Genomic DNA, 23,801 nt, shown 5'->3' on the forward strand with positions numbered 1-23,801 from the left:
CTTGGGTTTTAAAGTTGATTCTATACCCTAATGAATACTGAAGCTGTTTATGAAGATTCAACAGATATTCAGTTTCCCAAAATGGGAGAGCCAATAACTGCAGCCCGAGGTGCATCGTCCTTGATCTCAACGACATAGAATGATGTCACTGATCAATACCTGAAACAGCGGAGGTACCAGAACAATACCCTAAGGAAGATCAGACTCGACAAGCCTACGTTTACCAAGAATTCCATCCGAAAATGACATCATATAAATTTCCTATATGCTTCCTACTTACTGGAAAACAAGGGTCAGAATTTAAGGTACTTTTTGTAGTGGCTTGAAAGCAAACTTCCCAGGAACCTTAGAGAACTGTAACACTTTAGGGATGAAGGTTCTCAAGTTACCTGACGTCACAACAGCTATGGTCGCTGACGTAGGCGATGAAGCATTTGTTGCCTAAGAAACAAGACTGTGGAAATTATAAACTGAAAAGAAAAAGGACTGAGTTCAAGTGAAACTGACCCCGAAATCCTTTTATTAAACCAGTGAGAAACTTGCCTCTGGGATTCCCCTGCCTCAGCTGTGTGGGTTCGCCGGGTCTTTTTAACAACTCAGTGGAAAGGACAAAAAACAAAAAAAAGGGCTTCAGTTCGTTAGGAATTTTATGAAAAAAGATTTACAGTATTCGCAGTAGAAAAGAACAGAAAGAAAATTGAATTAGAATTACAGTTTTCAATTAAAAGATTTTATATATATATATATATATATATATATATATATATATATATATATATATATATATATATATATATATATATATATATGTATGTATATACGTATGTATATATATACATATATACATATATATATACATATATATATATATATATATATATATATATATATATATATATATATATATATATATATATACACTTGTATATATAATCGAGCCATGGAAGTAAGTAGTAAGTGCGGAATATGGACAGTGGATGTTAGGTAATGACTTTATTTACATTTATCCAAACTCATTCCCACTGACGTCGAGTGAAAGTCACGATTACGTGACTCACCCGGTGTAATCAGATCATATCATTCGTTTCCACATTGTGGAATTTTCGATGTTCCTTCGTATCCCTTGAATGATTTAACCCCCAAAAAAAACTTTTTCTTCGGACAGAGAAGCTTTTTCTACTCTCTCTCTCTCTCTCTCTCTCTCTCTCTCTCTCTCTCTCTCTCTCTCTCTCTCTCTCTCTCTCAAGCTCCCCAGTAATGCCAAGGCCTCTAAAGATCATAATCTTTTTTTTTTATCTCGCTGTGACCCATTGGCTCTCCCACTGACTGTCGGTCACCCATTCAAGTAGTAGCCAGACCTAACTTTGCTTAGCTTAATTTCACTTAGTATTTTTCCCTTTCCCTCTTGTACATCTGGCATTTCTCCCTTATTCAGAGAGCCGACTGGTTCCATTCTACACTGCTTCAGCAATAAAAGAATATTTATGGAATTAATATAGCATTTTCATTTTAAGAATTAAAACGAGCATGAATGTGCAAAATATCTTTAGGTACCAAAATGTTTACATTATGTAAACGTTTCACTCTACACATGAGCAGTATTCAGTGAATTCCTTCAGTGGTTTTATTTTTTGAATTGAAACATATATTAAACTCATTCTTCACAGCGGAAATTGTTCACAGAAAGCGCTGACCAACTTCATTCTGTAAAGTAAAAAGATTCAGTGACATTATTTTCATTTTACTCTGACAACTTTTCCTTTTAGGTAAAAGTAAGAACAAAAGTTCCCGTTAATGAGTGAGACAGCTCAAGTAAGTGGCTTCTCGTTTCTCTACACTTGATCCACGGCTCTCTCTCTCTCTCTCTCTCTCTCTCTCTCTCTCTCTCTCTCTCTCTCTCTCTCTCTCTCTCTCTCTCTCCTTGCCCTCTGGTAACGTCACCTTTAACTGAAGATTATTGCCGCGCTAAGATTCACGCCGAGGAACTGTGTGAAGAGGTATTTAACAAGAAATTCGGGAATGTTACTGTTATAATGTTTTAGTTTTCTGTAAAAGAAAACTGTTGTGCCGGCTTTGTCTGTCCGTCCGCACCTTATTCTGTCCGCACTTTTTTCTGTCCGCCCTCAGATCTTAAAAACTACTGAGGCTAGAGGGCTGCAAGTGGTATGTTAATAATCCACCATCAATCGTAAACATACCAAATTGCAGCCCTCCTTTCTCAATAGTTACAAACCCACATTAAGGTTAAATTTAGCCATAATCATTAGCTGGCAACGATATAGGATGCCACTACTGGGTAACGATTAAAGTTTCATGGGCCGCGTCTCATGGCATTATACCGAGGACCCAAGAAATAGATCTATTTTCGGTCTTAGGCATCATTTTATTGTTATTGATACTATTGTTATTAAGATAATGTTTACAACGTTAAGATTTAACTTGTGATAAGATTTTTTTATTGAGATCTGTATCGTTGTTGTTGTAGAAGTATTAATTGAAACATCTCTTTTACACAGTATTATTATTATTATTATTATTATTATTATTATTATTATTATTATTATTATTATATAGTGTATAAATTCGCATAATACAGCCATCCTTTTTAATAAGACTGTTTAAAAGGAGGTCTACTCCTTCATATTATTATTATGTGTGTGTGTTATTATTATTATTATTATTATTATTGTGTGTATTATTTTAGCCAAACGCTGCCAGAAGACTTCGTTGGTGGATGGACTGCTCCTTTCAATCTACCGCCAGGAAAGGAGACCCAGCAGCGTAGGGGCAGAGTCTGATACCCTGACGGAACACTCCACCACCTCCGATACTCCGTATTACCATGGAGTCTCCCATCATCGCCCTGCCTTCAGGAATCAGTCTCGCTCGGGCATCACGCACAGGAAATCTCGGCTCATTACTAAAAGTAAGTCTGTAAAGTTTCTGGGTGTTTTCTGTAAAATTTTCTTTGTGAGTTCTGTTATATAGTTCTGAGCCGTTTCTGTGATGTTTTCAGAACGAGTTACTTTATATTTTTTCAGTATTTTTAATTCCTGAAATGACTTACAGCTGAAAGTAACGCACGCTGAAGAAGTTTCGAGAACTTCCGATTGAGTTTTCGGTACAGGTTATTTGTAGGTAGCATTATTTTCTGATAAATCTTCAGCGTGCGTTACTTTCAGCTTTAAGTCATTTCAGTAATTAAAAATGCTGAAAAAATATAAGTAGCTCGTACTGAAAGCTTTACAGAAAGTATTTAAAACTGCAATTAAGTCAAATGGGGGTATTTACTTGGAGTTTTGAATACTTTTTGTAAAGTTTTCAGTACGAGTTACTTATATTTTTTTCAGTATTTTTAATGTTTTTAGTATGAGTTATGGATGGGCATGAGTATTTTCTTCGAAATGGTTAATATTTTACTCTTCTTTCTGTTTTTGCTTTATAGTTATTTATGTCATTACGTTGGTAAGCATGGTGTGATATTCCCAGTGAAATTTTCAGTGTAACTTCCCTGCGGGTGCTAGTGTGTGTTCTATGAAATTTTCCGTATGGATACTTTATTGTTTGGAGTAAGATCTGTAAGATTTTTAAAGTAAGTGCTTTCTACTACATTTTTCTTTCGGGCGTATTCCGTGAAAAATTTGTGTGCAAGTTGCAAAGTTTTATGTGCTCTGAAACGTGTAGTATAGGTTACGTACAGAGTTGAATGGTATTTGTGAAATGTTCAGTTCAAGATACTTATTGTATTTTTTGTCCTGCAAAATTGTCAGCACAATTTGCATGAAGTTTTTATTTTATTATGGGAAATTTACGGCATAAGGATCTTATAGATTTGAGATATTGCTTTGGAATTTTCTTTTTTAACTCATGCGGTATAAAATTTTTATTTGCATTTGCAAAGCCTGCTCAGAATCGTATGCAAAATTCCACTAAACGTTAGACACCTTTGAGTGGGTTACATATAATTTTCGATATAAATTTTTTAATTTTTTTTTCCAAGGGCACACGAAAACTAATGCCAAAAGATAAAATAGTGACGTTATTGCGTACATTTTTATTACAAGTTATAGAAATAATTTTATGGTTACAGATTAAGTTTTAAATACGATTTGGTATAATTTTTAACGTTTTGAACGATTTATCAAATCGCAGATTAACGATGCTTCTTAATCGTCCCAACCTTATTCTTGGTTATAATTTACAGTTAACGGGGATTTTTATTTTACTTCCTTACCTTCCATTATGGATTGACAGTACTTTACAATATACAGTACAAAAGACTTAATATAGATTACTAACTCTTTTGGATGAGCTCAAGGAGATTTCCATCAAATTATATGAATACTTTATTGTTTAGTACTCGATCTGAATGATAAATTATTGAGCATTTATAGTTGTTTTACGGGATTTTCAGCCCAAGTTTCTTGCGCTCTTGATTATGCCTGAAGTGTTGAGTACAAAATGCTATTGCTTCCGAACGAGAACGAAAATATCAGTTCGAATCACCACTGCATGTTAATGCAGTTTGCAAGATTTTAAGTGGAAACTGAAAGCACGTGCGAGTGTGATAAGTGAAGTTTTGTTTTGAATGACTTTTATTTTCCATTTTCTTAACAATTCAGGGAATGCGATAATCAATCAAATGTTTCTGAATGTAACAGCATGACAGCTAAATATTATTGCATTGCCCAAACGACGCGGTTGGTTGTAAGAATTCAAAGGTCTACACGAGGTCTCATTTATGACCTTGCCACATTTAAAGGCAACCATTGGACAAAAGAACCTACCAACCATCGTGGAATCCCTTTTTTTTTTATTCTCCTTGCGCCGGATTTATTTATATTCAAATTAAGTTGTCTAATCACCATTGGTAACCAGGTAGCTCAAATGATATGTGAAAAACAAGAGCCAAAGGTATTGCATTTGTTACTTCTCTCTCTCTCTCTCTCTCTCTCTCTCTCTCTCTCTCTCCTCTCTCTCTCTCTCTCTCTCTCTCTGGAGAGAGAGAGAGAGATTTTAATATTTTTACGTTCTCTCTCTCTCTCTCTCTCTCTCTCTCTCTCTCTCTCTCTCTCTAAAGGCGTGGGATACCTATATATTCGAACATGTTGTACTGTACGATAATTTAATTCCATGCTCTCTCTCTCTCTCTCTCTCTCTCTCTCTCTCTCCTCTCTCTCTCTCTTAAGAAGGTGTCCTCACCTAGAATACAGCCATTTCCCTTGTTCATTTCCCTTGCCATTAAGTCTCTCTCAGCTTGATTTTCAGTGTCATTAACCTGTTGTTTCCGAAGAGAATTGGCTATCTATCTAGCTATCTATCCATTTCCCTTTTTTATTCCCAGAGGAAATTGGCTAGTCCTGGTTTCTCTCTCTCTCCTACTCTCTCTCTCTCTCTCTCTCTCTCTCTCTCTCTCTAATCTATCTCTCTCTCCTATGTATATATATGAATATATATATAATATATATATATATATATATATATATATATATATATATATATATATATATATATATATATATATATATAATAAATGTAAACAAATATATCTGCATATTTTTAGCTCCGAAAATGATTAATTCTCTCTCTCTCTCTCTCTCTCTCTCTCTCTATATCTCTCTCTCTCTCTCTCTCTCTCTCTCTCTCTCTCATTGTTATTCTTGAAAATATATATATGTGTATATATATATATATATTATATATATATATGATATGTGTATACATATATATCTGCAAATTTCGTTGAATTGTATGGTTTTGATTCGGCAGAAATATACCTAAAAAAACTTTAAAAATATATATATCTATATATCTTTTTAGTTAGTTCCGAAAAAGGTTTAGTCTCTCTCTCTCTCTCTCTCTCTCTCTCTCTCTCTCTCTCTCTCTCTCTCTCTCTCTCTTCCGAATGATCTTAATAGTACCCCTCGATGGCGGAAAATCAAAGTGCAGTGACCTGCACAATTTGATTAGAGCTGAACGCTCTGCGCGATTAAGTTGAATAAGCTGTTAATAAGGTAATTTAGGCGTAGATGGGGAAGTTAAAACTCCATTAAAACCTCATAAATCATCTGGTCTCGGTGCAAACGCTCCCACCTACCGTAAAGCTACGTACAACGGCTAATTTTTCTTGTCGTAGTTGGTCTATTAATTTGATAACCTGGTCGCGATCTGGCGAAGTATAAGTGCAGTATACCCCCATCATCATCCGTGTCTACTGATTAGTTAATTTAAACAAACCTTGTTTAACTTGACTAATCAGCAGTAAAGTTAAACATGGTTTACTCTGGTCAGTACTTTGCACATAAGCTTCTCTGACCATTTCTGGCTTGATTGGCTTAGGGTTATCATTCTCTGACCATTTTTGGGTTGATTGGCTTCGGGTTAACTTATCCCAAAGTCCAATATTCATTTATTATTGACTCTCAGTAGGAGTGTCAATGGGCCGGCTATGGGCCACAGTGAGGTTCGAGTCGTTATTATTATGCTAAACGTGAGATGCAAAAGAGTTTGATCCTATTTTGATGCACTTCGAGAGGATTTGTGAAAATCTACGTGAATAACATTACCCTTTTCACCTAGGGCGATAGTTGTGCCAACGAACAATATTATTATTATTATTATTATTATTATTATTATTATTATTATTATTATTATTATTATTGTGAAAGAAGTTGCATAGCTAAGTATAAAGAGACCAAAGCAAACCGGTTAGAAATATAAGATAGGGGAACAGAAAACAGTAAAAAATGCAACGAAGTTTCGTGGGCGCAATCGAGTAGCTCATAATGTTGTATGAAACTCTCAGGCACGGCCATGAGACCCTCAGCCGCGGCCCATGAAACTTTCAGCCACGGCCTGGTGGTGGCCTGTGTTGTTGGCACTTATAGCGGTGGCAGACGCACGATCATGGCTATAACCTTAAATCAAATAAAAACTACTGAGGCTGGAGGGCTGCAATTTGGTATGTTTGATGATTGGAGGGTGGATGATCACCATAGCAATTTGCAGCCCCCTAGCCTCAGTAGTTTTTAAGATCTGAGGGCTGACAGGGAAAAGTGCGGACGGACACACAAGTAGCCATCTCAGTAGTTTTCGTTTACAGAAAACTAAAAGCTGGCGCTTTATGCATTGCGCCGTGCAAATCACACAGCGAATAGTAATCCCTTTGGGCAGTGAGATAGGCGAATCACCAGAATAATGGTTTTTGTCTTTCTGAACTGAGTGTTCAGAGAGATGTTGTAAGTACTTTTGTGACGGGAATGAATTCGCTTCCATTTTTGTACTTGGAATCTTTTCCACATATGACCGAAATGCCCCACGCCTCTGGTTTTTATCATCTTTCATATGTATTTCGATTATACCAAAGAATGAGCTGTATTCCTATCTTAAAGATACCTCATATGCTTTCGATAAGTGGTGTTTGGGTAATCTGTGGTGCAAACATGTATTTGATTATTTTTTGCTTGATAATTTTACAGAAATGTACAGAATAAATAAGTAAATAACATTAAGAAATAGATCAGTAAGTAAATAAAGTATTATTAACAAATAATCAAATAAATGCCTGCACATTTATATTTCAATATTGGTTAATAATACATTTATTTACTTATTGATATGTTTTCGATTGCCATTTATGTATTCTGTACACATCTGTAAAATTATCAAGCAAAATGTTATCAGTTTGACCCATTAGGGTTTTACCGTGAAATTTATGAGCTGTTCCAGGAACAGCAGTCCGTACTGGCTCAAGGCCATCTCAGTCTACAACAACAGTCATGTAATTGTGGGGTCCAAAAGAATGATTATGAAATTCATTTATTACAGAAACCATGTTCCGCAACGTAGCTTGTTACCACAGCATAGAAACAATATCTACACTGCCATGATGGAGATTTAAACACTCGACCAATGAGTATAATGTTTTTTTTTTTATTAATATCATCTATTTTTCGAATGAAATACAGTTACAGACATGTTACTGGAATCATGCTGTATTATGCCAGTCATCATATTCATGACATTTCAAGTGCATTAAATACAATAATCGCTATTCTGTATGCCTAATAAGAAAATGAGAAATAGTGGAATTAGCTATTGCTGTACCCACAATATATTTCCATTTGTAATTAATGTGAGCATATTGATCACTGGACTGAGCGGATGGAAAAAAATAGTTCAATTAGCTCAAGGGATCATTATCAAGTGAAAGCTAATAGTACGCAGTCCTAAAACGTCACTGAATGCGTATTGAACTGTGCTAATCAAGATATGCACTCGTTTCTAAAAAACGCATTTTAATCATTATATTGTACTTTAATGAGAAGATGGAAATAGCTTCATTAGTATAATAATCACTCTCCAGCGAAAAATTTAAAAAGTTCGGAATTTTTTCAGTACAAAGATGATTATGAATGGCTGCCTGTTGGTAAGTTCTCCTGTTAGCAAATATATATCTGGAATGAAATGAGGGAATGCAGCAACTAACTTAGTAGAAGAGGAACATGGAATGCACACACACATACATGTACATATACATATATGTATACTTGTATGTATATGTATATATAGTATATATATATATATATATATATATATATATATATATATATATATATATATATATATATATATATATATATATATATATACATGCATAAATTTTTCCATGCAAAGTCAAAGGAACAGCCAATATAATGCCCTAATTTGAACAAGGCCTGATAGAAGCAAGAAAAATCTGGAGACCATATTTTCTTAATCCATTCACCCGTCCGTCTATTCTCCAGTGAGTCTGTCATGCTTAACTTGTGCAACTCCTCCAACACAAATTAAGGGAGGACAGTCAAACTTAGCAAGAGTAAGACAGCAATGGATTGATATATATGAAGGGAGATGGCCGGTCTGTTTACCCGTCAGTGCATCCGTCCCACTTGCCTTGGACTCACAAGCCCTTTGAGAGGAATGGTGACCAATAGGGGACATCTTTTACTTTGGTAATATTCTAAGAAGGCTTATTATTAACTGTTAGAGTTTGAGTATGTGATATTTTGATTACAGATTATCTATAATCTATGAATGATCGAGTGGATTTTGTAACGTAACTTTTTCCTAAATTTTTATTGACATTGTAAGGATTTGTAATTATTATTATTATTATTATTATTATTATTATTATTATTATTATTATTATAGGTAGCAGTAGTAGTAGTGAATAGGCTATATATATATATATATATATATATATATATATATATATATATATATATATATATGTATTTTTATGTTGCCGTTGACGTATATTTGTAATAGTGTTATGACCATCATCACCTGCCATCGCCATCATCACTGTTGTCGCAAAGTCTATTTATGTATGGGTTATACGTTGCACTTTGACAACAGAGTATTACCTCCGACGATATACTGCCAAAGAAGTGAGTGTTACGACTCTTACAGGCAGTAAGAAATGAAAGACAGTTAACAAATTCTTGACGAGTAAACTTAGGGATATACAGTATATATAGCTCTCAAATTTAAAATAAACATCACCCACCGATTTTGCAATAGTAATGTACAGAATATATCAAAATGCCGGACGTGAATAAACCATGGGAAACGTAAACCTTTGCATAATTCACGTAGCTTGAACAGCCATCGTTTAAGACTACAGAATTACCAGGTAGTAAACTCACATCTTCCACACATTTTGGAATCCTGATTTAATGCGGCTGTCAAGATCCGGGGTGAAAAATGGAAGCCTTGGATTATATAAACCTCTGCTTAATCATGTAGCTCCCGCAGCTATGATCTAAGATTATCGTTCACGTGAATGATTAGGCTCCAAGACTAGGAAGTGGTTAAGGGAACGGCCATATGCTTATTTATAGTTGTTAATGTACCAAAAAAAGATATTTGTTCGTTATTTTGTAATTGTATTAATTTCAGTGACAAAGAAACGGACGCTTTCAATGTACGCATCATGTTTTTATAGTTATAAAGTTACGTAACTTTGGGTCTGATCAGTACTTGAATAGGTGATCAGCCAGTGAACGTTGTACTCCGCTGGATTATGCTAAGTTCACGCATTCACGTATCAAGGCACGCATGCGCACGCTGGCCGAAATTGGTGAAACTTGCGCATACGCGAAATAGGCCCGCCCAACTGGATCGTGTCGGGGCGATGTCGTGATGCATGTATTATAGTGCGCCGCAAATGTACGCGCACTGCGTAAGGGTGAGCGCTGACGAACAAGCGGCGGCGCGGGCAGAAGTAGTGCGTGGCGGAGCGCACGTAACGCAGCGTGCATTATACGTTGTATTCGTTCTGCGTAACTGAGTTCACGCTTAAGCGCGTTATTTACACGTACTGCCGAGTTTATTAGCTATATAAAGGCCGGCATGCACGTGTGAGCTAGTCAATGCCGTAATACCACAACGACAAGATATACTACCAACGTGCTGAAGCAACATGGACAACATAGCTGAGAAATGCGTCAACTCATAGCTATAGCACGTACGGATAGACCAGGGTGTTGCCGCGATAAGTGAGTATGTGCACGTCATGTTATTGCTGGAGCTTGCAATGATTGCTGCAAAGCACTTGAGGGCAGAAAAAAGGCGCCCAAGGAGGGTGTGGGCGTGGCCGTGCCTGCAGAAAGGATGGAGCAAGGTCATTATGACAGCCTGATGGCGGAGTTGTCAACAGGCCCCAGAGCTGTACAGAAATTTAACCACGGATTGACAGGACCTCTTCAATGGGAATTGTTGAACCGGCACCCCACATTCAGAAGAAAGTGACATTCTGGAGGAAACCCATTAGGCCAGGCCTACGTGTTGCTATCACCCTACGGCTTCCTCGCTACAGGTGATTCCTACAGAGTCTGCAATGTTGCGTTCGGGAGTAGCCCGCAGCACCGTGATCTCATGCGTGCCAGAGACCTGCCCAGGGCCATTGTTTACTGCTGCCTTCGGGGATGAGGAACTGCGGTTTACAAACACCTGAAGCGTGGCAGGGGAGGTTGCCGCAGGGTTTTGAGAGCGGTGGAACTTCCATACGTAATTGGAGCTATAGATGGGAAGCTTTGGAGGCTCCGTAACCCTCCCAAGGGCAGTACGCATTACTTCAACTTCAAAAGTTCTACTCCATGGTATTACTTGCAGTTGCTGATGCTTCATGGGAGTTCCTGTGTATGTCGACGTGGGAGCCATTGGGGTCCAGAGTCAGGCGTTGGTGTGTTGCCCAGACCCGACTGGAAGAAATGCTGTTGCAGAGAAAGCAAATCTTCCCCAACCGGATGCCCTGCCAGGTCAACCTAATGGATCTCCTGTGCCCTACTTCTGGTTGGCGACTGATGCCTTCCCCTGAGGAATTACCATATGACCCTACCCAAGAGGACTTAGCAAGGAGGAAGTTACAGCTACAGGTTAAGTAGGGCCACGGGAACGGTGGAGAAACGCACAGGATTCTGGCAAACAGATTAAAGTATTCCACACTGCAATATGCTTGAAGCCTGACCATATAGAGCCATTAGTGATGTCATGTGTTCTGCACAATATGATCATAGAAGAAATGCATGAACAAGAAGGAGATCAGGAGCACCCTGTCACGTACTGTCATCCTGGTAGCTGGAGGAGTGACCCGTCCTTAGGAGCAACCCTTCAACGTGACCAGCAACACTGCAGAGGGATGCAGAAGAGACAGCGTAACATGCTGAGAATAACTTTTCATCGGCTGAAAGGCTCCATGCACCTGGCAGAGAACATATTTAGATTACTCTCCTGCATACCCACACCTGATTGTTATATAATGCCAAATATCTGTTCCTGCATATATTTTAGACTTATTTAAAATTCAATAATATTATAATTCTATGTGAAATTGCCTAGGATTATTTTGCCCTGTGCATTTTGTACTTCTATTTGTTTAGTTGATTTAAGCCAAAAAGTGTATCAAATCCATGATATATTACTCTCATCAATGTGGTAATTTGGAAGAGGATAGAGGCAGGATTTGCTGCAAATATTGTGTTTAATCCCAATATAGAAATAAACATACTATATAAATAAAAAGAAAAGAAAAAATTAGTTATTTGCCCTTTATAATTTCTGTACATGGAATCTATTCTGGATATGATATTTCTATCATTTTTGAAAAATACCTTCTCTTAACATTGTTTCTATTCTGTTCCTGTATTTATTTTGGACTCTATTTATAAATCAATAATGTATCAATTCAGGATTATTTTGTTCTGTGTGCCATTTGTGTACTTCCATTTATTTTGGTTGATTTAATAAAAGATATTGCTCAATCATGATATATTACTCTCCATACTTGCAAATGGGAAGAGGATAGGGCGGGCGGGACATTGCCTGTATGCCACAAATATCCATGTATATCCCAGATCAACGATTATACATCTCACGCGGTTGCAGGATGCGGCGGCGTTGCGCAAATCTACTCCGCACAGCCATTCTGACAGCCGGTGCTACAGAACCAGCGTGGGCCCCCAGGTAGGCGTGGCAGCTGCGTGATCGGCCAGCGATGGCGCCGCACTGGCTGGGTCGGGCCACGCTACCTGGCACCTGACCTGCCCAGGTTTTGAGCAGGTCGAAGGTTCTGCCCCCACGGCACTACATGGCCAGGTGGTCCCGTAACGAGGAATCGCGCCATGCTGCGCATTTACACAGTGCGGTACATTTACGTTGTGTTGCGTTGTGTTTGCGTACTTTCAGGCTCCGCCGTTCAGTGACGTGCGGCGGTACGCTTCTGCGTGCTGCTCAAATGCGTGAATGTATGAACTTAGCATGTTATGAGCTGCAAAACCAGTGGCGAGGGGAAAGGGTCAGAGCGTGGGCATGGTCCCAGCAACCTCACACCAGGTGGTTCGACCTGAAGACCTGAAGAGTTCTGATAACAAGTGAACCTTTTGCTTATGATTCAAAAGTCTACATTCCCACTGGCATTCAAGGTCTTTGAGTTCTCTGGCCCATCTTGAGTTCTCAACAAAATAACAAGACGACATGGCGTGTTTTGAACTCTCAGTCTTTTGTCTTATGATTCAAAGTAATTACATTCACTGACCCATTTCACAAAGCCTCATTAAACTTATTCTGACTTAGAACTTCCATTCTTGTTCTCGTTGCTCTTGAGGTTCATCTTGATTTCCTTATTCTCCGTCTTCTTCTTCTTCTTCTTCTTCTTCTTCTTCTTCTTCTTCTTCTTCTTCTTCTTCTTCTCCCCGGCCAAATAGAAGATCCCCTTTAGTTCCCAAGCACTCAGCCATCAAGAGGAGGAACTTGCAATGCACAGTTTTTGGTATTTTTTTGTTTTTACTCCACCAGAATCTCTCATCTCTCGTACTTTTAAGTGGTATTTTCCTCTCGCCATGTCTCATTTTTTGTGTTCTGTTACCAAGCCAGCGAAGAGCTACTTTAGTTGGTCGGTTCTTTGCGGACGACTTTGTTAGAAAATTTTTAATTTGGACGAATATGATGATAATTAATTTTTCTTATTCAGCAGCTTCAGATTTCCGTAGCCTTATCTTTTTTATGTAAGCAGGTAACGAAAAGCCGAGTAGTTGGTGAATTCTGTTTAATTAGCCCTTTGGGAAGACTCGTCTCGTGTCAAAAGAACGGCAGAGCATAGGACGTACTTTGTATCGTTCTTGTTAATTAATTTTGTGTTACACGACGAAAGGACTAAAGAGTTGCAGACGCCAAAGATTCTTCCTTAAAAATGACTTTCATTCCAAAATGCGTCCTTTCGCTGAAGAAACTTATAGAGTGCGAAGATTATTTTTCATTAGAAGCGCTGTCCTTTATTGAATTGAGTTGAATATAGAATTTAGGCCAAAGGCCAAGCACTGGAACCAATGAGGTCATTCAGCGCTGAAGCGGAAATTGACAGTAAAAGTTTGAAAGGGGTAAGAGAAGGAAAACCTCGCAGTTGCACTATGAATCAATTGTTAGGAGTAGGTGGAAAGTAAGATGGAAGAAAGAATATGAAAGGAGGTACATTAAAAGGAACGAAAGGGGTTGCAGCTAGGGGCCGAAGGCATACTACAAAGAACCTTAAGTAATGCCTACAGTGCACCACATGAGGTACACTGACAGCACTACCCGTAGGGTCATTTATTGACTCTCTCTCTCTCTCTCTCTCTCTCTTTTACTCCACAGGTAACGAAGAGCTGCGGCAGCTGGTTTGTTCTCTGCAGACGGCTCTCAGTGGGAAGTGCGCCCTTTTGCTGAAGGAACTGAAGAAGAAGGATCGTCTCAGACTTCGGAGGGACCAACAGAATGACGTCATCACCGCCGTCTTGCACGCCCTGTCTGAGAAGAGAAGTGAGTATTTTTTTTAAAATGAGATTGTTTTCTTTCGTGCTGTTTTCTTTCGTCTTTGCTTTTCTCAGCGTGTTTGATTAATTAGGTAATAACTCGCTGATACTTGAACCGAGTGTACTATGAATTCAAACACTTAGGGATCTGATGTCCGTTGTATTACCAAACTAAATTTTCTTGTGAATTTGGATATCAGAGAAAAGGAAGGTTTTTCTGCCACAGGTGAGCAATTTAGGATTGTACTGAATTTATTATTCTACTTCCTTAATTATCCGCTTCCTTATTCATTTGAAATTCATTTAAAAAAGCCAAAGCTTGTCAGGATTTGATTTCTTATGTTAAGATCGCTTTTATTTTTGTTTTTTTTTTTTACTTGTGGTTCGTTACATGTTATTTGCCTTCCTTTCTACACGTTAATATTGTCGAGCTGTTTTTATAATAATAATTATTTATGAACGGTATATTGCTATTGTTGCTGATATCGTGCCTGGTAATCATGGAAAATATGAAAAGGACGAAAAAATCACTGATGATCCATTGATATAGTTAAGGTAAACACATGCCTGTAGATAATCAACGTACAAAAGCTTGAAATGTCTTTGAAATTATTCATAGTTACTTTAATTTTGATTATCGAAAGTTCGCTCCTGGTCGTTCGACACTGTTTTATTATTCGAAAACATCCTAGCTTGCGCACGAGAAGAAATACTGACCATTTCCATTCAGTGTTAGGTTATATTAATGCAGTTAGGAAACTGATACGCCACAAAGACCCCTAGAGCGATAATTTTGGGACCGTAATAAAGTTACCACTGAGGTGAATTTGGTGTGGATCAAAATACCTCACAAAATAGCTCTCCGTAGAAGTTGTTGGACCGAAGTTTTCAGGGAGGCAAAAGTTAGAAATGTATGGAGTTGGCTGTTTGGCAAACTTTTGCTAACACGAACGCTGTGAGAATATCGAATGAGTACGAAATAAAAAAAAAATTGAGAAGTGACGTTGTAAAAACGTGCGGACTGGGCCGAGGAATCAGGGGTAAGGGTACACAGGCTCCTTCCCCTCCTCTTTGACTCCCATACACAGCTGAGTCAGCCACAAGCGAGAATCAAACGCCAGTCTAGGCATCGTAGACACCAACTCAGTGCTCTGTCGTTGAGCAGCTCTGTAGGGAATTAGGTGGCATAGTGGTAGTTTCATTAACAACTTTAATGCGTTCTACTTTTTTTACGTCTATGAAAACTTAGATTCCACAAAATTCCACAACCTCTACAAAGACCTATTTTTGGAGAATTAGATACATATCAAATTCGTCTCAAAAACTACCTCGCTGTGGCGGTAAAACTCACTCTTCTACGGATTGGAAATGATTGGTTGGCCAAGATTGCTGATATGTCCAGGTCAGGATTCTAGTAGAGCTCCAAACCTTGGCATCAGAAACACAGAAAAAAGGCACGGAAGAGGACATTCTACTTATGTTCGATTTCCACCGAAAAAAAAAAAAAAAAAAAAAAAAAAGTGGTTTGAGAAACTGTGTCCTCAAGGTCAACAGAACATCGCCCGAAATAATCCCTGTAAGAAAGAGACAGGGAAATACACTGTAGCAAGATTAGACGACCTGCATTTCAATCAGTACCCTCGGGGAGGAGAACATTTGATGAAACTGTACGGTATGAGGCAATATGAGAGTCGAAAGTCTTAATTGTCTTCGAAAGGAAGAGTATATGTGACATGGGAGTGGTAAAGACTTTTGTCTTGAGTTCTTCTGAATGTGGAACTAGTCTTTTTAGGTATTTTTAAAACAAGTGTTCATACATTATATATATATATATATATATATATATATATATATATATATATATATATATATATATATATATATATATATATATATTCATTAAGCTACAAATGTTTAATATTGCCCTTCGGTGATAATTCCCATTGGGGATATTCCTGAAGTAAAGTGAATTGAATATTAAACGACATATGTACCTTAATGATTGTATATAAATCACGGTGTGATAAAAAATTTCATATATATATATATATATATATATATATATATATATATATATATATATAAATATGTAATATGAATATATATAATTATACATATTTTTACATATAGATACATTATGTATACTTGATATATATTATATATATTTATATATTTATAATACACATATGCATGTATATATATATATATATATATATATATATATATATATATATATATATATATATATATATAAAGATATTCACGATTTAAAGGATATTTTTATTTTATGCGCTTGTCTTGAAGGTCGTGATATACTCATGGACACAAATCATGATTTAAGCATGTATTTACGAATGTTGTAACCTTATGCACTGCAGCTTTAAGTTCGTGATGTAGAGCACCGTTTATTTTCTTAAGAAATCGGATATTTTTTTTAATGAAATGTCTAAATTTAAGAATATTTTTACCTTGAGCGCCGAAGCAAGAAGCTCGTGATATAGAACACCGTTTATTTTCTTGAGAAACATTAATTGATTAAATATTTTTGTTTGTTTATGTCTGAAGCCTTATACTATCCTTATATTGTAATCGAAAAGCTTCAAGTGATGATTTCCATTTTCATAAAATGGTAATAAGTGACTTTCCCGAGTTATAAATCAGGAAAGACCCTGAACGTAATCTCGAGTGTGGCCGTCGCTCGAGAATTAACTTATGGTGCTCGTTGTACGAAACACCAGCATTCACATTCTATTAGAGTTTCGTAAATAGGTGTTTAGGTAATTATTTATTTATTTTGTTACTAGGGATTTGTTGCTCTTTGGTTTCGTATTGTTAATGTTTTGGTATCCATCTCTTAGCTGTGACTTTCTCTCCCTTTTTAGGTATGGAGTTTCGTTTCTGTCATGTTTAGCAAGTTTATAATATAATGATAATAATAATGATAATCATCATCATCATCATCATTAGTATCTTAATTGTTTAATTAATATGTATATGTATATTAATCACTCGTTATAAATAATAATAATAATGATAAACATTAGTATTACGATTGTTTATTTTATTAATTGTTATTGTTATGAATAATATTAATAATCGTTTTCCAAAAATATCTGAATAATGCATTTCAAAGCGTAATCCAACTGTTGCATCTATATAATCTAGTTCCTCGTGAAATGAAACGTTAAGGAATTTCTATAATCAAAGGACACAAACTGCTACCTAAAGGAAATATATCCTTGCCACCGTTGTGGAGGAATTTGGAAGACCTGGCTTGAGAGAGACTCCAATCATACCAAGGAAGTTCGCTGCCGAAGCCTTTCAAAGAATGATTTGTATCTCATGAATATTCTATCGAATGCAGTTCCTGGATGTGGCGTGTACTTCCACACCCCTCTCTCTCTCTCTCTCTCTCTCTCTCTCTCTTCTCCAAGTGGAAGAATTTTCTGTCAGTATATATATTCATTCATGTAGAATAAACTTCCCGGTCTTTGATTAAGTGTATTTTCTCTCTCTCTCTCTCTCTCTCTCTCTCTCTCTCTCTCTCTCTCTCTCTCTCTCTCTCTCTCTCTTTCTTAAACACACACACACACACACCTTACAAAAATATACAAATAAATTATTCTCTCTCTCTCTCTCTCTCTCTCTCTCTCTCTCTCTCTCTCTCTCTCTCTCCCCAAGTGGAAGGATTTCCTTTCAATAAATATTCATGTAGAATAAACTTCTCTCTCACTTTCTCCAGGTAAAAATTATTCAGCAGAAACCCAATATTAATTTTGGTCATGGTCTGCGCAAGCATCTCTCTCTCTCTCTCTCTCCCTCTCTCTCTCTCTCTCTCTCTCTCTCTCTCTCTCTCTCTCTCTCTCTCTCTCTTATAAAAAATAAATATTAACAAGTCCAGTTCTCTCTCTCTCTCTCTCTCTCTCTCTCTCTCTCTCTCTCTCTCTCTCTCTCTCTCGATGAAGAACGTTTTCCTAATTAACTCTCCCGTAAAAGAAAAAGCCATCGAGTGTTTGAGCCTCGGGAAGATGAAAATTCGTAGGAATCCAAAAAAGCCAATTTTTCGTTACTCCTTTCTCCTGCCTTGATTGCTTTTTCCTTCTGCCTCCCTGCTTCGCACATTCTACTCCATTCCTCTTACTTCATTACAGTATTCTTTATTTAATTGCTCGAGCGAAGATGCGGAGCATGGCTACCCTAATACAACTCAACTTGTATTTTCATATTTTACTTACATTTTTATTTATTTATTCATTTGTTAAGGTATCTGTTTTTCTAACAACTGATCTCCTCTCTCTGTATTTCCCATTACCTTCTGTTGCTTCTTTCGAATGAGCACCATTATCTTTGGAAGCTTGAATTTCAAGTCAGTGGCCCCTGTGGTGGGCTTCTTCCATATGAATAGGGTTCATCTTCTGATTAATAATAATAATAATAATAATAATAATAATAATAATAATAATAATAATAATAATAATAATCATCTATTTTTACTTCTTCCCTTATCCTTGTTTCACTTATCGATATGTATTTGTTTTTGTATTTACTTCATTCACTTAATTGTAGAGTCTTTTATTAACTTATATTTTTCTTCATCCTGCTTAATATATTTAATTGATATATTTTACATTATTTTCTACTAACCTTCATATTTTATGCTGGAAAATTTATATTTATAGCGTAAACGATCATGAGCAGTGTGTTGATAGGCTTGGCTGTTAAACAGCTGATTTTGCGTTTATAAAGATTAAGTGAATGAAAGAATGGAAAATCTATTTGACAAGATTCGCAGTTTTTATTTAGTATTGTCTTGCAGCTGGTATTAATATTTTCAGTAAGCCACTCTTTCGTAAGTCATGTGTGTGCGGAATGATTTAGAAATCATTGGAATATGAATGTACACGAAATCTCTCTCTCTCTCTCTCTCTCTCTCTCTCTCTCTCTCTCTCTCTCTCTCTCTCTATATATATATATATATATATATATATATATGTATATATATATATATATATTTATATATTTATATATATACATATATATATATATATATATATATATATATATATAAATGTGTGCATGGAAATGTGATGTGCACATGTGTAATCTTGAGCTTACACCATAACACATATGACGCACGTTACGCATATGCATTTACCTACAAACAGACATGTCTACACGCTCACATATACAGTCACAAACACACACACATATGTATGTATATATGTATGAGTGTGTGTGCGTATGCATTTACAGCATTTCCTAATGAATATTCACAGAGACATGCGCGCAACATACACCAGAAAGTTCACCTTGTGACATATGTTACCGAAGAACAAGGAACCTATAAACAGCCTGCTTAAGAAATCGAAGACGCTCCGGGAATAGACGCTGACGCCACCGCATCTATTGGAAATTCATACGGCCAAGCCTCCCTCATATATTTCCTACGCTCTCTGTTTCTGTTCTAATCGTCAGTGGAATAATGCAGCTATTTGTAGTCGGAGATTTGGGCCGCCCGTAAAACATTAGCGTCAACCTTATTCGGAATCGCCTTTATTAAACTTGGTAATCTCGGATTTGGGCCGGAATTTACTCTTAGTTCGGGAGATTAATCTCGATTTCAGTCTTTCCTTCAACCAGAATTTAGAATCGGTAATTCATTCTCGAATCTTTCGCAACTTAAGAGCCTTGACCTGATTTTGAGTCAGGTTCTGTCTCTTAAGATTTAACTTATTATTATTATTATTATTATTATTATTATTATTATTATTATTATTATTATTATTATTATTATTATTATATTATTCGAAGTTGAACCCTATTCATATGGAACAAGCCCACCAAAGGGGCTATTGGCCTGAAATTCAGGCTTTCAAAGAATATTAAGGTATTCATTAGGAAGAAGTAAGAGGTGGTCAAGGGAAATACAGAAAGAAGAGATCTCGCTTATTAAAAAAAGAAAAAATAAATTAATTAATAAACAGATAAAAATGTATGAAAATGCTTGGTGATAGCTTTTGTATTTGAAACTTTACAGTTTTGAATTTTAACATGAAGTGGAGCTGAATCTCGAACCATGAAACGTCTTACAGCTAATACCGTTGATCCCATAGCGCTGATTTATCAGCTTTGGCATGTACATTAATCATGTTGTGGATTGTACTCATTAACTTACTCTTATTCTGCTGTCCTTGGGGCGTAATTATGGCTTATTACCGCCTACACGAAACCGCTAATAATGTTATTAGTTTCAGTAAGGATTGGTATTCATAGAAGGCTGACGCTTATTTCCTTATCTCCAGCATATTTACTCTTGTTCAGATTTCTTGTAGAAAATTACTTGGAAATAAATCTCCTTATATTAAAAACATTGTAACTTTAAATCACCTTTAAACTAAAACTTTTAACAACTCTTACTTATCAATTTCAACACCTAAGCTTGACGTCATAGTTGTAACTTTTCAAGCCTCCACTCAAGTTAAGTTGTAACAAAAGATCAAATAAGCCCCTACACTGCAAGGTGAAATTTGAAGCTTTTAATTATAAAGCTCTGAATTTAACTTCACTTGCCAATTCAGATTCGGCTTTAACCGGTTCTTGAGTAACTTTTTGACCTCAAGCTTCAGGCTGCAGCAATGTCACTGAAGTTTTCATATTTTTGACTGTAGCGCTGGATGCAGAACTGTCAATATTATTGATGCCAGTAAGGTTGATTCGATACCCGAAACGTTAGTTATATATCCTAAATTACCATACTAGATTCTCAGTACTGTGGCAAGTTTCTCAGTAAGAAACTACAATAATAGAATCCGAGTTGATCTCGTTTGTCTGCCCCGGGTGGGAGCGGGGTAGGTAGGGGATCGAGAGGGTAGGGGAGATATGACACATCCACCCTCCTTCTGCAAACCTGTTTGTCCGCCCTGGGTAGGGCGGGGTAGGTAGGGGATTGGGAGGGTAGGAGAGACATGACACATCCACCCTCCTCGTGCAAACCTGTTTGTCCGCCCTGGGTGGGGCAGGGTCGTCGGTAGGGGATCGGGAGGGTAGGGCACCCTCCTGCCCCACTCAGCTTGGCGTTAACCCTTTATATCACGGCTTACCTTAAATCAAAACTCGAAACCAACAGTTTCTCCTTATAAGCGTTTGTCATATGTAAGCTTTAGCTTTACGACATAATAATCAGAAAGAGAATCATACAGATACCAACCTGATTAAGTTTCTCTCTAGAGTCATCATCTCACCAGGGGCCAATATCCCCCTAAAATATTCTCACACATGCGCAGAGGAATGTTTCAACAATGCCATATACAGCAGGATATGGGGGCTGAGGTACCTTCGTTACGCATATATTTTGCTTATTTTGCAGCTGGGAGGGGATATTTATATATATATATGTGTGTATGTATATGTATATACATACACAAATTTTTTATGTATATATAATATATATATATATATATATATATATATATATATATATATATATATATATATATATATAATATTATAGACTCAGTTCATCACACGTGGTTTATAAGTATTTTTCAACTTTCACTAAAATAAAAGCCGAGATCGCGAGCTTCATCTTTCAAGCTTTTACTCACAAAAGGAGAGGCCGATGTGACCGGCAACCCAATGATTATTTCTTGCCCAGACCAGAAGAATCCGAGAAGGAGGAGAAGAAAGAAAGAAAATGTAGCTTCCAGAAAGAAAACCGAGCCTAGCCACGAAGGAGGCGATGAACAAACGCTCTCCGAAAGGAAGAAAGCTTATGTATCATGGAGTAAAGAAGTATGGAGGAAATTCCAAAGCTTGGCAGTAGAAGGAAATGAAGAGTGGAAAAACTGGGTAATCCCTGAAATATGACCCATTTCCTCAGGGAATTAGTATGACCATCGTTATGAGACTGCCTGAGAGGAGGAGAATTCCCCCCTTCACAAAACAAAGAAGAATAAGCATAAAAACATCACCCGGATTAAGGTACTCTGAGGTCAATATCTCCTGCCTAGGGGCCACTTCCCCCGAATATCCCCACATCTGCACTTACAAAAATGTGACAACGTTATAGAGTATCTTATGGAAATGAGACTAGCTCGTCACACATTTATTTCTCACTTGCGAGGGAGAGTGAGAGAGGGTAATGCTCGTTCTCTCTCTCAGCACAGTGGAAATGAGAATAGCTCGCTGCGCGTTCTCTCTCTCTCTCTCTCTCTCTCTCTCTCTCTCTCTCTCGAGTGAGAAATAAATGCGCAGCGAGCTATCCTCATCTTCATAAGCTATTCTATTGCGTCGTCACATTTTCATTTTTGCAGATGTTTGGATATCCGGGGGAAGTGGCCCCTAGACAGAAGATATTGACCTTAGAGTACCTTAATCCGGGTGATATTTTTTAGTTTTCCGTGAAAGAAAACTATTGTGCCGGGCTTGTCTGTCCGTCCGACCTCAGATCTTAAAAACTACTGAGGCTAGTTGGCTGCAAATTGGTATGTTGATCATCCATCCTCCAATCATCAAGCATACCAAATTGCAACCCTCTAGCCTCAGTAGTTTTATTTTATTTAAGGTTAAAATCAGCCATAATTATGCATCTGGCAACGATATAGGACAGGCCACCACCGGGCTTTGGTTAAAGATTCATGGGCCGGGGTTCATACAGCATCATACCGAGACCACCGAAAGGTAGATCTATTTTCGGTGGCCTTGATTATACGGTGTACAGAAAACTCCACTCCGCCGAAGAAACTTCGGCGCATGTTTTACTTGTTATGCTTATTCTCCAATATTTTGTGAAGGGGAGGGTTCTCCTCCTCTCAGGCTACTTCTCTGAGGAAACAGGTCAAGGAAAAAGGTCATATCTCAAGGATGACGTAGTTTTCCCACTTTTTATTCCCTTCTACTGTTACTCTTGGGAGTTTTCCTCATGCTTCTGAAAAGGAGGAAGCGATGCTAAGCGAATAATCAGACGGCATAGCTTTTCGTTTGGACATACGACCAATTTCAGAATAGCTATGAATGATTCATATGTTATTCGATAAAAAAATAATAATAAAAAAAACACGAAATGGAAAATAGCCGCCTTTTTTGTATTCCATATTCTTGATTGAGATGAAGATGAAATTGAATAAGAAATACAAGTCAAATACTTGATGTTGAATTTTCTAGGAAATCCTGTTGGGAATCCGTACTCATATCAAGAGCAACAAAATGTTATCTCCGTGTGTATGTATCTGTCTGTTTGTATAGTTATGTAAAGATTACACTTATACGTTTGTAAAAACGTCTGCGCTCACACACAAACACATTTCATAAACAGACACACACACACACATATATATATATATATATATATATATATATATATATATATATATATATATATATATATATATATATATATATATATATACAGTGTGCGTAGTGTTCATTTCATCTAGTCTTTCGTATATTTGTTTATCTTATTATTTATTTATT

General features: G+C 37.0%; 1 protein-coding gene across 1 annotated transcript in view; it reads left to right on the forward strand.

Moving 5' to 3' along the window:
- Window positions 1–2,712: 2,712 nt before the first annotated feature.
- Window positions 2,713–23,801, forward strand: part of LOC136832230 (uncharacterized) — a 304,198-nt gene continuing 283,109 nt past the window's right edge. Inside the window, exons 1-2 of the mRNA XM_067093078.1 lie at window positions 2,713–2,926; window positions 14,173–14,337. The gene's annotated coding sequence lies outside the window, so the exon portion shown is untranslated. The remainder of the gene's footprint in view (window positions 2,927–14,172; window positions 14,338–23,801) is intronic.

This window comes from Macrobrachium rosenbergii, chromosome 49 (assembly GCF_040412425.1).
Source record: "Macrobrachium rosenbergii isolate ZJJX-2024 chromosome 49, ASM4041242v1, whole genome shotgun sequence".
Lineage (NCBI taxonomy): Eukaryota > Metazoa > Arthropoda > Malacostraca > Decapoda > Palaemonidae > Macrobrachium > Macrobrachium rosenbergii.